General features: G+C 46.8%; 1 protein-coding gene across 2 annotated transcripts in view; it reads right to left on the bottom strand.

The window, feature by feature from the left end:
* PPEF1 (protein phosphatase with EF-hand domain 1) overlaps positions 1-7,299 on the bottom strand; it is a 115,987-nt gene extending 108,688 nt beyond the window's left edge. For both annotated transcript variants that reach the window (XM_058658443.1, XM_004597502.3), the window contains exons 1-2: positions 7,158-7,299; positions 4,784-4,902 (exon numbers count right to left, since the gene is read on the bottom strand). The gene's annotated coding sequence lies outside the window, so the exon portion shown is untranslated. The remainder of the gene's footprint in view (positions 1-4,783; positions 4,903-7,157) is intronic.
* Between the last annotated feature and the right edge of the window lie 10,605 nt (positions 7,300-17,904).

The following is a 17,904-nucleotide window of genomic DNA, read 5'->3' as shown; positions in this document are numbered from 1 at the left end:
TGAAAGGGCAGAAACTACACCAACCACCAGAGGTCTCTGAAGGCATGGACTGGCACCTCAGACATGACTGTAATTAGAGACAGCCTGGTCTGGAGTTGCTAAAGTGTTTGTGAAAAAACAAATGTACATAATTTGTGATTCTGGGGATCAGGTAAAAATCCGGGGTTAAACAGATCTGCTCACTGCAGGACCTCTTAGAGCTTTCAATATATGTTAATATGTATTGCAACTCTCTAAGGAAGAGCAGAGCACCACTTCCTACAGAGCCTAGCCAGGGACCCCTTTGAGACAGAGCATCTGGAGGAAAATCACCACTCCTAACTGCTTTCTGCTCTCCCAGTGAAGTGTTAGGGTTAGAAATCAGACAAACTGGAGTGGCCATTCTCAGGTAGTCTTTAATTCCTCTGCACCTCAGTGTCCTCATAAGAAAAGGGTGATATTAACACACACCTTACTGAAAACAGAGAATAAGAACAGCTATCACAGATAAATAGTAGTCCCTTGATAACAATAGTGGTTTTAGCCATTCTTACTAGATAGCATTTTTCCCATCTTAGTGCTCTTGGGAAAGACCATCCATTTCTTCGTGAACCAAATTAGCTAGAACCCATAGAGGCATAGTCTCTGGGGAGCCCCAGAAAAAACATTCTGAAGGAAGAAATTTGAGCATATATGGTGTGCACCCACCCAATCAGGGTGGTATTATCATCCCCATATTACTGATGAAGAAACTGAGGCTCAGAAATGAAAGTTCATGCTCCCTGGTACAGCTGATTGCTGGCAGAACTGAAGACTCATTCCGTTTAGTCATCAAAGAACAAAAATGTCCACTAAAATGCTAGCTACGCCGTGGTTTCAAGACCCAATCTTATCATTCTAAAAATTGCTGAACATCACCAAGATTTCCTTTGCTCTTTTCTACAGACAAATGGGAAACCAGTGGTCCTCTTAGACTCCAAGAGACCACGGGAATTAAAGGAAGATTTCTAACTCTGTTTCATGGAGTCTGGGGACTGGGCCTTGAAGAATCCCGAAGGGTTTTACAAAGCATACCTTCTCTCACTTTAAAAGCTGTCACCGAAGCAGCAACAGTGTTGTCAAATGTCAACTCCATTTGAGACAGGCCTCATGCCCTTCAATATGGCAAAGTTACCTGCAGGTGTTTTTAAAGTGAAGATAACTGATTTACAATCAACACCTCTGGGAAACTGCAAAGCTATGATAAAATACACTCTGAAGAAAGTCTGTTCTCTGTGCCATCACCACACAATCTGTTTATAACATAGAATTTGACTTGCCCCAAATCCCTAAGCACATGCACACACACACACACACACACACACACACACACACACACACACACACATTACCTGTTTTTTCTGCTTGGCTAGTGCAGAGGTGTGTCCTCACCCTGGGTGGCTCCTGAGAAACAAAGACTAGAACCAAACGTGCTCTCTGAGGGAATACGCAGGTCTGCAAGCAAAGAGGGCTGAGTCCAGCTCTCCCTGGAACACCCCCTCACGCACACGCACACCCCCCTGCTCTCCCTGGAGCACCCCCTCACGCACATGCACACCCCCCTGCTCTCCCTGGAGCACCCCCTCACGCACACGCACACCCCCCTGCTGTCTCAGCAGGAGAGTGCTCGCTTAGCTAATAAACATGCACAAAGAAACAACTACAACAGGACCCAGCTGCCTGGTCTTCCAGCCTGGGCGAGGCTGAGCTGGCTGGCTTGTGAGCTGCAGCTGGTTGCCCAGTCCTGCTCTGCTCCTGGCCTGGCAATAAAGAGATGTGCTCGAGTAATGGGCTGCACAGTCAGCAGACACGTGACCTCCTCTAACGGGAGCAGGCGCGGTGTGGGCAGCAGCAGGCTCCTGCTTCTTCCCAGCAATCATCCGCACCAGCACAGAGTGAAGAGCCCATCAGTCCATTAGGGCGGGAACCTACTCCATAAATCAACTGAAGGTGAGTTTTAGAGAACATTATGGTAGCAAAGGCACAATTAAGACAAGTAGGGAAACAGAGCTTCCATCCTAGAGATGGAAGTGCAGTGCCGTGAGCCAACAAAGGCAGTGCCGTGAGCCAACTCATTGCATGTTTGCATGCCATAGGCTAGTCAATGAACTCCTCATTTGGGAACATGCCTGCGGCAGGGAGATCCGCCCCGTCTCATCAGCAGAAAGACCATGGCAAGCTGGCCTGAGACTTTACTGAGTCTCACGAGGAAGAGGTGGAAGTACATTTAACAGTGAGTGCCTATCTCAGCACTGGAGGGCCACCACCAGCATTCCATTCTCTCTAGGCAATCCAGGGGTGGACTTGTCTCCAGGGTCTCCCTTTGACTGCAGCTGCACCACTAAAACGCTTCTCCCAAACCCCACCTAGCAGGTGACATCACACATATTTTCAAGCTTTCAATCTTTCAGCTTCACCACCTCAGAGTCAAAGAACTCCAGCCATAACCATCTCAACCCCACCTGGATGACTTGTAACCCAATAAATACCCTCCTGCCAGTGAGAACCACAGGAGAGCCAGAAAAGTGCTCACCATGTTTGCCATTTAATCTAAGGGGGTAACTTTACAAAAAACTGGAAAGTCTGCCTTGGATTTCTGTACTCCATTAACACGTTAAGTATTATCAGAGCGGTAATACAACTGGACAAGTGTCCATGGTAGAGATGCCAAGATGATGATCTGATGAAGCTGCCACACACATTGTAAATAATAGCATAATTATCCAGACTCCTGAAAACAACAGTGGTCAATGTAGTTTTGTGGATGGCTTTCTCCAGCCAAGTGCCCAGTCAGTCCACCGTCATTAAATGATGGTTATGTCTAGCTCCAATTGCCCAAATGTCACCTCTTCTGTGTGAAGCCTTTCCTGAATCACCACAGGGGAATTAGTCACTCTGTTTTGTGGCTCCAAGAGCCCTGACTGTGTCCAATTGGAAAGCTTCCCAAAGCAGGCTGTAATTTGCCCTTTTACAAACACAGGAAATCCTGAAGGGAACAGGTCCAGTCCAGTCCTCTTGGCCTCCTTGGCACAGAACACATAAGACACACTCACCAGATAGGTGTTTAATCACAAAAAAATGGAAACAAAAGAAGGCGAGGAACTCGTGGCTTAATAGTTACTATTCTCATGGCCAGCCTCTGGACCTCTTTGGCTTGGCTGTGACCTCCATGCAATTGATTTAAAACTTAGAATGTGCTTTCAAGGGACAACTTCCCTTTTTTGCACTGTACAGGAAACACTGAAATGCTACATTTAGTACCACAAGGAGTCCTATGGCCAACACTGATGTAAAAGAATACCTCACAATAAGTAATATAACATTTATTGGGAATGTACCATGTTCTAGGCACTTAGAAATTTTACATGTACTATTCTTACTTCAGCTACATATCACTGTGCACTATTATGACACCTATTTAGCACTAGGAACAAACAGGAAATGAGGGACAGAGCTGGGATTCTAACCTGGGCCCTTTCTAGAAGCCCTGCTTAGATCAGTACTTTGTGTGTTAGCAAATTTGGGCTTCAGCCTCTTCTCAGATGCTCTCAGATATTCAGGAGCCCAGCAGGGGTTCAGTTCTCCAAGGTTAACAAAAAAAGGAAAAAGTCACAGGCAAAATTTTATTAAGAGTTCTTCTGAACCCACTTATGAACATATTTGTATCTCTAATTGTCATCCCTCAGTGGACATATCATCATGTGCAAACAGCCAAGAGGAAAGGTGAGAGATGGGTTTCCCCTGGAAAAGGCCATGACAATACTGTAGCATCCTTAACTATGATGGCTGAGCCCCTCCATTCAATACAACAATTACTGAGCACCTGTCACATGGCAGGCATTGTGCTCAGAGGTGTGAACTAACAGGTGAACAAAATACACAGGATGGTGTGGGACCAAATCACCTTATTTACCTAGGTAAATTTGACATCACTAATCAAAACCCATCTCTCTATCGGATATAAGCTCTAGATACTTATAATGGTTACAGGAATGAATGAAAGCAATGTGGTCTCTAACGGGATTGGTAGGGGGCACCGAGAAAAAGCCCTTTCTGTAAAAGGGGGTGAGAGATTTTCTAGAAGTGATACACAAGCTAAGAGCTGACAATCAAGCAAGTTGTAGTCAGAAGAAAAGAGGTGAGGAGAGAAGAGGAGTTCTCATGCATTTTCTACAGTATCAAACAAGAGTGTAAGTGGGAAAAGCAAACTAAAAAGCAATCCCCTGGTCAGACTTAGAGCAGGGTAGAGGAAGGTGCTTGTCTTTATGAAGATGAGCAACAGCTATCCTCTCACCCCTCCACGTGCCTCCCCTATCTTTCTCACTTCCACATTCCCCAGCTGGTTTTGCCAGGAATTCCCAAATCAACTCCTTGCCCTCCACTGCTTATTGTCTCAGAATCTGCTTCTTAGGGGACTCAAATCAGGACCCCAGGTTAGTCTGTGGTAGCAGCTACCACGAGAAGACAGAGAGGCATGGAACAGACTTGCCTCTACACATTCTATATAAACCTATCCTATTCCACAAACCTCCTGGAATGGGATGGGATGCTGACAATTTCTGCCCAGGCAAAGTGATGATAGTAGTTTGACTGACATGTGACTGTGGGGTATTTTAGAATCTAGATAAAGGAGCTGGGCTGGAGAGTAGATTGAGAAAACAGCAATGTGTGCAAATCTGTTTGCTGGTGGATATTTAAGGTGTCTGCCATTCATGGCCCCTAATACCTCAATGCCCAACACCACCCAAGGACAGGACTGTCTTACCAGCTCTGGTAATGCTCAGTAAGCCTTCCCGGGGTGAGCAACCACAGTCATTCACCACTTCCTAATACCCAGTAGTCTCTAAAATTGGGGTATCAGCCCCACAGCAGATGTATGGAGATCTGTGGGGGAAAAGAAAATAAAACGTTAGAATTTTTATTTTTAATGTCCTCTTATTCCTGTTAATCTATTTCCATGCAAATTTGATCAAACATTATGAGTTCAGATTAGTTATAAATACATAAATGTGTCTATATCAAGAACCCATGCTGCACATGGTTCATGATTTAAAAAATATATCAGAGAACACTGATTAAGAGAGTCTGCAAAGGGGCCTACATGTACTGGCATACAAGTTAATCCTCCATTGGAGGTGCTGGCGTCCCATATGAGCACCAATTCTAGTCCCAGGTGCTCTACTTCTGATAGTCTGGGAAAGCAGCGGAGGATGCTCAAGGTTTTAGGCACCCACCCTCACATGGAAGACTCAGAAGTTCCTGGATCCCAGCTTCAAGCTGACCCAGCTCTGATCACTGTGGCCATTTGGGGAATGAACTAGTAGAAGAAGGATCTCTGTCTCTTCTTCCCTTCCCCCTCTCCCTCCCTCCCTGTAACTGAGTTTCAAGTAAAATAAAATAAATATTTTTTAAATGAAAAGAGGGTAGGGAAATCCCAGACCCTATGGAATTGTACCATAAAATTCAAATTTTTTAAATAAACCATTTTCTTTAAAAAAAAAAAAAAAGGAAAAGAAAAAGAAATGGCCTGCTCCATTTTGAAGTCGATGCCTCCCCACTCAAGTCTTCGAGTGAGCGCAAGCAAGCAAGCACTGGATTGGAACAGTGCATGCCAGAGCCCAAAGTGGAAGACCCAGGTAAGTTATGCCAGGGTCCTGCCCTATACTAACTCTAAGATCATAAACGTGTGAGCTTTTCAAAAAGAGAGAGAAACAAACATCACAGGAATGGATTTGATCTAGCATATTTGGTTCTGTAGATATTAGGATCAAAAGCTGACCTTGAACCCCTACCCCAAACTTCAAAAATCACAGCCAGAAGCAATATCACTTGCTAGAAACTCAGAGCAGCACGAAGGGAAACAACTGCTCTTCCCCTCAGGCTTCTCTTTTAGTTTTCTATCCATGGGCAAAACTCAGAAACACAGATCCACAGGGGAACAGTCATCCATTCTTTCCTCAATAGCTACTTGCTGAGGCAGGAAGACAACAACATATAAATTATTATGCACTCCACAACCAGGCTCACAGTGTGATAGCAGAAACAGACACATGCACAAATAATTTCCAGACTGGAAATACAGGCACAAAGATATGTCCGCACACTGCTGGACACCAGAAGGATTTTAGGTCAGCCTAGGAGAGCCTAGGAAAGTTTCATAGGGCATGAAAGGTGGGGAAACACATTCTAGCGATATTTCCTGAGATTGGAGGATAGACAGTGTATAAGAGCAGAGGCTGAGGCAATAACCTGGGGAGGTAGGCTGGTGAGAATAGCAGCAATCGTCCAATCACAACAAAGAATCTAGACTTTAACAGTAAGAATGCTCCAAGGGCTGGGGCTCCTGCTACCATGTGGGAGATCCAGATGGAGTTCCAGGTTCCTGGCTCCTGGTTTCAGCCTGGAGCAGCCCCAGTCATTGCAATCATTCTGGCAATGAACAAGAAGAAGGCAGACTTTCCAACTCTGTCACACTATCTTTCAAATAAATCTTAAAAAATAAAATCTGGAAATCTAGATGGTATCAGTCAGGAAATAAAAATTCAAAATGTTTCCTGGGCTGGGGAAGTTTTATAAATAAATAAAGCAGCTTGGGCGGAAACTAGAGAGATTTTCATCTCAATGAGGTGCTTGTTCCTTCCTGCTAGCAAAATCTTGAGCTGCCTTCCAAAAACCCTGGCCCGGTATTGCCCAAAGTCATTTTCCAAGAGCAGCTGATCATATTCTTATGTATGATCTATGTTTAAAAACTGGCATATTTAGGCAATTTAAGAACCATCGATGGCAGGGTAAAACATTATTTTGTGCACTCATAAACATGAAAACCACCAGCCGGCACAGTAGCTCCTTCTGGCTTGTTCAGAAGGGCCCTCAGAGATCTCCACTTTATGGGAGACAAAGTCAGGCTTAGAGAATTTAGGTGACCTAGCCAAAGTTACAGTCTCATGAGTTGGAAGCAGTATTCTTTCCTTTATATCTAAGTGACCAATTCTACCCCATAAATATAAGCTACTCCATAAATATAAACATTAAAGTCCACAAGAACTAGGCCAAACACAGGCGGCGCGTCCACTTCCTCACCACGGCTCCAAGCCTACCCCAAGCTGCCACCCTTTCTCTGACTCAGTGTGGGCGCTTACCCTTCCCTCCAGACGCTCTTGGGGCCACACAGCTTCAGGGGCAACAGACTCCTAGATCTTCACCTGGCCGGCTGCTGGTCTTTGAGCCTGACCTGCAGGCTCAGGCCACACTCCACCCTCACCCCTACAGGTCTTACTTAGAGAGGAGTCTAGAGCCTCTTCTGGAATCTTCCAGAGATTCTAGAATTATTCATCAAGAAGTTGGCTGTCACAACCTCACAATGTAAGTACCCGCTGATGGGATGTGAATGACACAACCTGGAAAAGAAAACCACTTTTTGATTATTGAAAGGCAGACTCCAGACTCTTGGAGCTTTCTTGTGGTCACCCTGGCCTCCCTAGTGACCATTTTTGTGTGCACAAGCATGGTTGTTTCCGGAGGGCACATCAAAATATCAGTTCAAACAAGGCTTGGGGCCAGCAATGTGGGATAACAAACTATCCTGCACCTGCAGTGCCAGCATCCCGTATGGATGCTGGTTTGAGTCATGGCCAATCCACTTCTGATCCAATTTTCTGCTTTATTACCTGGTATAATAGCAGAGGATGGCGCAAGTTCTGGGGACCCTGCACCCACATGGGAGGCCTGGAGGAAGCTTCTGGCTCTCGGCTTTGGATCAGCTTAGCTACAGTCATTGCAGCTATTTTGGGAGTGAATCAGTAGATTGGAGATTCTCTCTCTCTATTTCTCTCTCTCTCTCTCTCTCTCTCTCTCTCTCTCTCTGCTCTCTGTAAATCTGCCTTCCAAACAAAAATAAATTAGATCTTTTTTAAAAAATGCTTGTGAAAGATCCAGGGCTTTCTTTTTAAATCTCTTGCTGCTACTATAATCTCAGATCATAAGAGTTCATGGTGAAGCATTTGAAAAAATTTGCAGAGCATTTTCTTTAAAGTACTTATTCTTGTATTGACTTTGCTCATATACTCATAAAGAAAATGTTTGCTGGGTCTCCACTGTGTACCAAGGATTGTTCCACATTCTGGGCATGTATAAGTAAGAACCTGACAAATTTTCTTCCCTCTTGAAGTTTGTAGTTCAGTAGAGGCAATAAATATAAATCCAACAATCATAAACATAATTGTGAGTGTGCCCAGAGCAATAGCCTTGTGGCTAAAGTCCCTGCCTTTCACACTCCAGGATCACATATGGACACCAGTTCAGGTCCCAGCAGCCCTGCTTCTCATCCAGCTCTCTCCTTGTAGCCTGGGAAAGCAGTTGAGGACGGCCCAAAAGCCTTGGGACCCTGCACCCGCATGGGAGACCTGGAAGACGCTTCTGGCTTTAGATTGGCTCATCTCCAGCCATTGTGGCCACTTGGGGAATGAATCAGCAGATAAAAGATCTTTCTCTTGTTCTCTCCTCCTCTCTGTATATCTGACTTTCCAATAAAAATAAATAAATCTTTAAAAATAATAATTGCAAGTGTACAAAGGACAAATATGCATGCTACAAGAGAGAATCAGGAAGGAGGTCAAGCAAAGGCTTATCTGAGAAAGTCATCTGTGAATGATGAACTGGGATTAATCAGGTGAAAGTGTTGAAAGGGGTATGGTATCAAAAGTACACTAGGGGCCAGCATGGTGGCTTAGTAAGCTAATCCTCGGCCTGTAGCATCAGTATCCCATATGGACACTGGTTAGAATCCAGGCTGTTCCACTACCCTTCCAGTTCCCTGCTTGTGGCCTGTGAAACCAGTAGAGGACAGTCCAAAAGCCTTGTGACCCTGGGCCCACATAGCAGATCTGGAAGAAGCTCCTGGCTTCTGGTTTTGAATCAGCTCAATTCTGGTTGTTGCAGCCATTTCAGAAGTGAACCAATAGATGAAAGATCTCTCTATATATGTCTGTGTCTCTTCTGTTTCTAACTATGCCTTTCAAATAAAAATCAAACTTGAGAAAAAAAAATAAGACTTGGGGAAGATCTAGGGCTTTGTTTTGTGGCCATTTGAGGAATGAACCATGGGATGGAAGATATCTCTCTTTCTCTTTCTCACCCCTCTGTACCTGTGTCTCTCAAACAGATATGAATAAATCTCAATAATGATAATAATAATAATAATACATGTGAGTGAAGGCTTCTAAACTGTACTCTAAGACTTGGGGACATTCAAAGGTGAATCTTGAGTTCCATGTAGATCTTAATCTACCAAAACCAAAATTCTTGTTTTCATCATCATTCAAAAAGTGCACAATATGTGATTCTCTTAAGCCCATACTAAACTCTAGAACAGTGCTTCCCAAACTTCTGTGTGCTTTATAGCACCCGGGGATCTTGTCAAAACAGATTTCTGGTCCCAAGCCCTAGGTTTTGAATCTTTGTCTGAGTAGGGTTTCAATTTTGCATTTCTACTAAGTTTTTTTAACATTTATTCATTTTATTGGAAATGCATGTTCACACAGAGGAGACAGAGAAGTCTTCCATCTGCTGGTTCACTCCGCAAGTAGCCGCAATGGTTGGTGCTGAGCCAATCTGAAGCCATGAGCCAGGAGTTTCTTCTGGGTCTCCCATGTGGGTCCAGGGTCCCGAAGATTTAGGCCATCCTCTGCTGCTTCCCTAGGCCACAGCAGGGAGCTGGATGGGAAGTGGAACAGCCAGAGCATGAACCAGTATCTATATGGAATTTCAGTGCTTACAGACAGAAGATCAGCCTGCTAAGCTGTAGCACCAGCCCTGATGTTGCTTTTTTTAAAAAAAAAAAAATTCATTTGATTTTTTATGATGTTTGCATAGTTGAGAGGGATGCATGCCCATTGAACCACCAATTAGGGTGGGGAGGGCCATGGAATGGGCGACAATGGATGAGACAACTTCTTCCAATCTCCCAGCTCCCAACAACCCAACCTCATCAGTAGTCAGCAATGGTGAAAGGCCACCCAATGTCATCCCAAGATCCCCTATGTGGATCCAAAGATCCTGCTGAGGTAGATTCAATAGTTCTGAAATGCTGTTGATTTCATTGCTCCAAGGTGGAGGAAACTCTTCGAAGGTCCATTGGCTGTCATAGTTCAACTTAGAGACTCAATTCACCCAAATACTTGTCCGGGAGAGTTGTCCAATTTGTTCTGCCCTCCATGGTATTAGATGTTGCCTACAGGCCTCGATGAACTGCTTGTCATATCCCCCCTGAGCATCTGGGCATACGGTACACCGCATAGGCCTCAGGAACCATGGAGACCCAGTTCTGACACATGCACTCCATGGTCAGACCACATAGCCTGTGATTATCACTGCAGTTCAAGTTCTGAGTTCACTGATCCAGTTGGGAGATCCCCAAAGAAACCTCACCAGAGGTGACCCCAACCTGACTCCTGTGTGTGCCTGCCAGCACAGGGTCTGGCTCAGTCTGTTACCCACATCAGCCTACACACACAGTGGTGGTTACAGCTACCTGGTTAGTTCTATACATGGCCCCATCTCATAATCAAACCAATGGATGATGCAGCCCAACCCAACCATACCAACCACATACTCGGCCGTTATGCACACCAACAGAAAATGCAGCCCAGTTGGAGCAACCCCCAATAAATCCCAACAGGCCTGCCTCCAGCCCTGGTTCCTGTGCATGCCGATATATGCAGCAGATGGGTGCAATCTATCCCACATTCCATTCAGCTCTCATACCCATCAATGGACATTGGAGCCTAGTTCAACTCAACTGACCCCACTATCCAGCCTGCACTCATGCTGGCCAGTGTCATTGCCTGTCTAGCCAGGCCTGCCACCAGCCCCAGTTCCTGCCCATGCTACGATGTGCAGCAGACTGGTCCAGTCTGTCTCATATCCCATTCAGCTCTCATACCCATCAATGTATATTGGAGCCTAGCTCAACCCAACCAATCCCACTATCCAGCCTGCACTCATGCTGGCCGGTGCCACTGCCTGTCTAGCAAGGCCTGCTACCAGCCCAGGTTTTCATGCTCACAAGTGGGAGTTGCAGCTCATCAGAGTGGTGCCCACAATTTCCCTTATAGGCCAACTCCCAGCCCCAGAACTTCCACTCTTCAGGTGATTTTATGGTCTAGTCTGACAGGACTTGCCCCCAGTAACCACTCGTCAGCTGATGCTGTGGCTATGTCCAACCAGCCTGCACTTACTCTGGCTCATGGTTATGATCTCTTAGTCCAGCCTGGCTCTCTCCCTAACCCAACTCACATGCAGGGCAACAGGTGTTGTAGCCCTATCCAACCTGGTCTGCCCCAAGTCCCAGGTCTTAAGCTCACCAGCAGGAGCTGTGGCCCAGCAGGGAAACCCTGCAGCTCCCCTACTGAGCTTACCCCCATTCAGGGTCTTACAGGTGCTGGTAGAAGCTGTGACCCAGACTGGCATGGCTTGCTTCACCTCAGCATCCCTCAGCAGGTGCTACAGCCTGGTTCGGCCTGGTCTACCCCTAGTTCCAGCTTATGCTGGCGGGTGCTGCAGCCTAGTCCAGCCCAGCCAGCCCCAGTCCCAGCCCTGATGTGAGCTGGCTGGTGTTGCAGCCCAACCTGGCCTATCCTACACTTTGTACTGGTTCTCACACCTGTCAGTGGGTGATATGAACTGGCCCAACTTGGCCTGTCCCCAGACTTGACCCACACACATGCCAGCCAATACTGTAACCTAGCTTGGTCTTGGCTGCTCCCAGCCTTGCTTCTTGTGCTCACCTGCAGGGACTGTGTCTGACAGAGGACTTCCCCAAGCTCCTCTATCAAGTCAATTCCCAGTGGCAGATCACGTGCACACAGGTGAGTCCTTGGCTCATCCTGACTTGGCCCACCTCCTGTCCTGGCAGGAACAGCGGCCTTGCCCAACTGGCCCACACCCATTCTGGCTCTTACAATTGGGTACTTTAGCCCAGCTCTTCCTCGTCTACACCCAGACCCAGACCCAGACCCAGCTCTTACATGGTTCAGCAGGTGCAGACACCTAGCCCAGCCTGTCCTACATCTGCCCTGGCTCTTGTGAGCCCCAATGGGTGCTGGAGCCTAGCCCAGACTGACACACCCCAGACCCAGTCCACACCTATGCCAAGGGATGCTGCAGCCATGTCCAGCCCAGTTTGTCACCTGCATTCCAGCTTTTGTGCTCACTAGTGGGAACCGCAGCCCAGGAGGGATATCCCCTTAGCTCCCTGACCAAGATTGTTCCCAGCACAGTTCTTGCACGTGCCAGTGTTTGCTCTGACCCAGCCTGGCATAACCCATCATCTGGCCTGGCCTTTGCCATCAGATGCTGCAACCTGGTCTGGCCTGGCCTGGTCCAACCCCAATGCCAACTCTCATTGCCCAGCCTGCCTCCATCCCTGGCTCATGGTAGGTGTGACAGCCTAGCCTAGCTTGGCATGGCCCACACTCCATCCTGGCTCCTGCACATTCCAGTGTGCTATAGTTTGGCCTTGCTCTGCCAAGTCTACCCCCTAAAGAGCTAATCCACACACACCTGCTAGCCAGTGAAGCAACCCTTCCCAGCCTGACCAACACCCAGCCCTGAATCCCGTACTCACCAATGGTAGTAATGGCCCACCAGGGGAGTTCCCCAAGTTCCCCCACCAGGCCTACTCCTAGACCCAGGTGTATCAAAGGCTGCTAGGCCCTTACCTGGCAATGACTTTGCATTTCTAATAAGCGCCCAGGTGATGGGAAATTATACAGCATGGCACAGGTTTTACTTTTTTTTTAATTAATATTATATTCAACACAAATCATTCATGATTTTTGGATCCAGATCTGTGTTAATATGCCTGGAAAGGCAGCAGAAGATGGCCCAAGTGCTTGGGCCCCTGCCACTCACGTGAGGAACCAGGGTGGATTTCCTGGTGTCTGGCTTTGGCCTGACTTAGCCCTGTATGTGTGGTCACTTACGGAATGAACCAGGAGAAGGAAGATCTCTAATTCTTGCTCTATGTTGCTCTGCCTTTATTTTTTTTCCCTAAGATTTATTTATTTTAATTGGAAAGACAGATTTACAGAGAGAGAGCAAAAGAGAAAGACCTTCAGATTCAATGGTTCACTTCCCAAATGTCCAAAACGGCCAGAGCTGAGCCGATCAAAAACCAGGATCCAGAAGCTTCTTCTTCATTTCCCATGTGGCTGCAGGGTCCAGGGACTTGGGCCAGCATCTACTACTGTTTTTCCAGGGCACAAGCAGGGGACTGAATGGGAAGTGGAATAGCCTGGACAGGAACTAGTAGTGTCCATATGAAATGGTGGTACTTGCAAGATTAGCCAGTTGAGCCACTGCACCAGGCCTTGCTTTGACCTTCTAATCACTCATTGTAAAATTATTCAAATATTTCAAAACAATGAAAAAAATAATACTTATAAGCAAATTGAGGTGCCAATAAACTTCACTAATTTACCCCACGAGGGAGACTGTCAAACCTCCTAGGTGAAAAGCCAAATTCACAAAGCATTTCTAAACAAAAAATAACAAGTTAACCTGATGGGACCATTGACACATTCTTTAAGCAGTCATTGAGAGTTCTGTAAATAATACTCAGGGACCAACAGCCTCGGTTGTAGATTCCACAAGATAAGACTCGCCTTGCTTTTTAGCTCTCTGTTGCTACTGAACACTTTCCACTGATACACCATGTTCCTGCTGATACAGCCATGGGAAGGGAGCACTGTGAAACAAGCTATTGAGAGAGCCAAGATCTCTGGATTATTTTTCCTGTGGCACTCATACATTTAATACAGGGTCCAGAACAAAATATCATTTCAGAAAATTAAAAACCCCTCAGCACGTGGAAGAGTCAGGAAGGGAATCCAGAAGAAGGTCTATTGATTTCAAGCATTATCAGCTCTCTTGTTTCCAAGCTGGGGATCTTAGGCAACTCACCCAACTCGGAGCCTCAGCTTCCTCATCTTAACAATGGAAATACTCAGGGCTGGTGCCACAGTTGAAAGGCTAACCCTCCATCTTCCAGCATCACTTCCCATCCATCTCCTTCCCTATGGCCTGGGAAAGCAGTCGAGGACAGCCCACAGTCTTGGGACCCTGCACCCACGTGGGAGACCTGGAAGAAGCTCCTGGCTCCTGCCTTCAGATCAGCTCAGCTCTGGCTGTTGTGGCCACTGGGGAATGAACCAACCAACAGAAGATCTTTCTGTCTCTCCTTCTGTCTGGATATCTGCCTTTCTAATAAGATAAAACAAAATAAATCTTAATAAAGAAAGAAAACCAATCAAAGTACAGCAACTTTCAAATGCATCCTAATATTAGAGATGCTAAAATGGAAAGACCCAAGCAAGTTAAAATCAATGTAGTAATCAATCCAGTAATTCCCAATTTTTTCCTCAGAACACTACATAGACTTTCCAGATGCACTACATGGAGTTCACTTTGAGCCTACCACATTACAAACTCTGTGTAAATCAAGGGGATCCTGAGGGTAATCTGGTCAGGTCAAGTTGTAGAAAGATCATATTATGGATCAGATGGTAATTAACTTATAGCAAGCTGGCCACAGAAGGAGCAAGAAGGCTCCTGTAATAATTCAGAAGATGAACAGAAGTGCTGAATGAAAGCTGGCCAGTGGGCATGGCCAAAGTGAAGGGCCAGATGCATGAGCTGTCATGCAAGAAACCCCATGAATCTCAGACTGTGTCCAGTGGGTGAGGGAGGCCTCAGATTGTCAGTTTCTAGCTAGGGAGAGTTTCTCCACTGATCCAGCTCTATTGCTTGGGCAGCTGGGAGGAGTCCACACAGGGTGCTGAGGGGACAGTGGCTGACAGGACAGATGATGAAATTACTAGAAGGTAATTTCAGTCTAGGAGGTGATGGTATTATTTTCAGGAGAATATTAAAGCATATGAGAGTTTGATCTGTCCCCAGCAGTAGGCAACTGCCGGCTGCCTCGTACCTAGGCAAATGTTACACTGCTGGGAGAAAAGCAGCTATAACTGGCCAGCATTCTGGGCCTGCTTAATGCCAAATTTGTGTTAACTATACCAGTGTGCTAGTACAATTGCCTTTTTTTTTTAAAGATAGGTAGGGGAGGTGGGGAACGCCATGCTAGGATACATCACCAAGCCCCCCAGGCTGGGGAAGGGGTGGCTGCAGATTGCCCAAAAAAGAGTATCTGGGGACATGTTGGAGTGGGAATAGCATGTTTGACAGAAAGGAATGACTTCTGGTGGCTTCCACAGACCAGGCCACTGCATGCACATGTAGGTAAGAGAGCTGAGACCACATGGTTTAGAGGAGGGAAACTGGAGGACATATTTGGGTCAGCTCAAGGCACCTGCCCATGTAGGAGATCTGGACTAAGTAGCATCACCTGACACCCACTGGTACACATGAAAGCTGAGGTTGGGGGGCATGCCTGATTAGGCTAGACCACAGTACCCACCTGCAAGTGTTGGGACAGGGGATGGGTCACATCAGGTTGGGTCACAGCATCCACCAGAACACGAAAGAACTGGATCTGGGGACAGATTCTGTAGAGGACTTGCAGGCTTACCTCTGTGGGACTACAGCACCTACCAGCTTGCATAAGAGCTAGAGGTAGTAACAGGCCAGGCCAGAATGGACTACTGAACTCACTGATAAGAACTCATCTGACTCTTGAGGAGGCTGGAACTGGGAGAAGGTCAGGCTGGGCCGGGCTGCAGCACCCACCAGCACATGCAAAGGCTAGACTGAGGGTAGAAAGACCATGCCAAGCAGGAACATGGCACATGCCAGCACACATGAGATCCAGGGCTGGGAACAGGCCTGATGGGGGAGCTTAGAGAACTCCCCTACTAACCCACAGCTCCTACTGGGGAGCACAAGAGCTGTGGCTAGGGGGCAGCAGACGCTGGCACAGGGAAAAACTGGGGCTAGAGGTGGGCCTAGTGGAACCAGGGTCGCCTCAACTAGGCCACACCATCTCATGCTATGTGTGAGGACAGGGCCTGTGGCAGACTGGCTGGTCTGGCCCACCCATTGGTGGGCCCATTGGTTTGCGTGAGAAATGGGACTGGGGTGTAATTGACCAGGCAGCTGCATCCACTGTTGTACATGTGTTGCCTGGGGTAGGTGACAGACTGAACCTGACACTGCACTGGCTGGTGCACACAGGAGTCAGGTCTGGGGCCACCCCAGGCAAACTTTCTTGGAGGACTCTACAGCTAGACTCCTGGACACAGTCCCCAGCCACAGGGAAAAATCACAGGATGTGTGGTCTGACCTTGGAGTACAATTGTCAGAACTGAGCCTCCTCAGCTGCTGATGCATATGCCCAGATGCACATGGAGGACACAATAACCAGCTGATCTAGGCCTGCAGAGAATGCCGAGCGCCTCATTAGAGGATGGAAAACAGAAAAGCTTCAACAATTATCCTGGTCAAGCTTTGCAGCATGTTCCTGGCCTGTGGATGCACTAAGGTAGACATTATCAACCAATACACCTTGAAAAGGTTTTCTCAACCCTGGTGCAATGAAGCCAATGTCATCTCAGAACTATCAAAACCACTCAAGTATCACCCCCAAAACACTCTTCCTCACATCAGGGTCTCTAAGGCATCATCAAATGACTGTACCCCAGATGTAGTTTGACAGTAAGGAACAGAAAGACTCCTCTCCCCCACAGAGTCGCCCCCTTCCCCCCCAGGAGAAAACAGAAACATTTGTCCCACCCACCTTCCTCCATACCTCGACTCTTCATGCACTAATCAGAGGTGCAGGGTGTGCATCCCCCTCAACTAAGTAAACACTATTAAAATGAAAATTAAAAATTAAAACAAAAAAGAGTCAGACCTGAAGCAGAGCAGGCATGTTTATGATGGAGAAAACTAATGACCTCCATTGGGGGTATGCCAAATTCAAGTGCCTGTGAAATTGCACTGAGGAAATGTACCACGGCAGGAGCAGCCTGGGTTTAGAGCCCACAAATATCAGGTCTAGAGAGTCAGATTAAGGAGGTTATCAGGTTACCAAAAATAGCCACTGTGATTAAAGAAGATAAAACAGCCAGGGAGAGCTTGCAGAGAACGAAGGCTACAGGGGTGAAAGCAGAACTCTTGGGGAGGAGGGACATTAGAGAATCAGGAGAGGGAAAAGCAGCCAAGGCAGCTCTTGAGGAGGCAATCTGAAAGGAAGGGATGTGTGCAAGCCTGTGCACACCACGTGGCCTGGTCCTGTACACGTACCTTGGCCTATAGCCACTGCCCAAGGTCATTCACCTAAGCAAGGGACAGTTCTGATGTTCAGCTAGGCACGTTCAGCAGGAATCCCAAAATAGCCTCTGATCTAGAGAGCTGTGATATTTTTAAGTATTACCACAATCTGTTCCCTTATCTCGCATGGGCTTGCGTTTTACACGTATCTGGGTCTGACATGTAGCATGAGTAAATGGCAGAGTGGTAACTCCCTGTGACTTCTTATTTTCCTTCTACGCCAACCATGACTGCCACTCCAAGGCGAAACTGAAACAAAGATTGGATGAATCTGCAACTCATTTTCATGCCAAAACACTTGCAGCTGGGCAAAAGCTGATCAAGGCCCAGGCAACGGAGTCATCTTGTAAGACCGACATGAGGTTCTTGACCCAGAGCTCCGAACCACATGAACCCGGGATGTGATAGGATACCCTGTTCCTTCTGGCTTGTTCAGAAGGGCCCTCAGAGATCTCCACTTTATGGGAGACAAAGTCAGGCTTAGAGAATTTAGGTGACCTAGCCAAAGTTACAGTCTCATGAGTTGGAAGCAGTATTCTTTCCTTTATATCTAAGTGACCAATTCTACCCCATAAATATAAGCTACTCCATAAATATAAACAT

The sequence above is a fragment of the Ochotona princeps genome, chromosome X (assembly GCF_030435755.1).
Source record: "Ochotona princeps isolate mOchPri1 chromosome X, mOchPri1.hap1, whole genome shotgun sequence".
Taxonomy (NCBI): Eukaryota; Metazoa; Chordata; class Mammalia; order Lagomorpha; family Ochotonidae; genus Ochotona; species Ochotona princeps.
The sequence above is the reverse complement of the archived record's forward strand: the minus strand, read 5'-3'. Positions and strand labels throughout refer to the sequence as shown.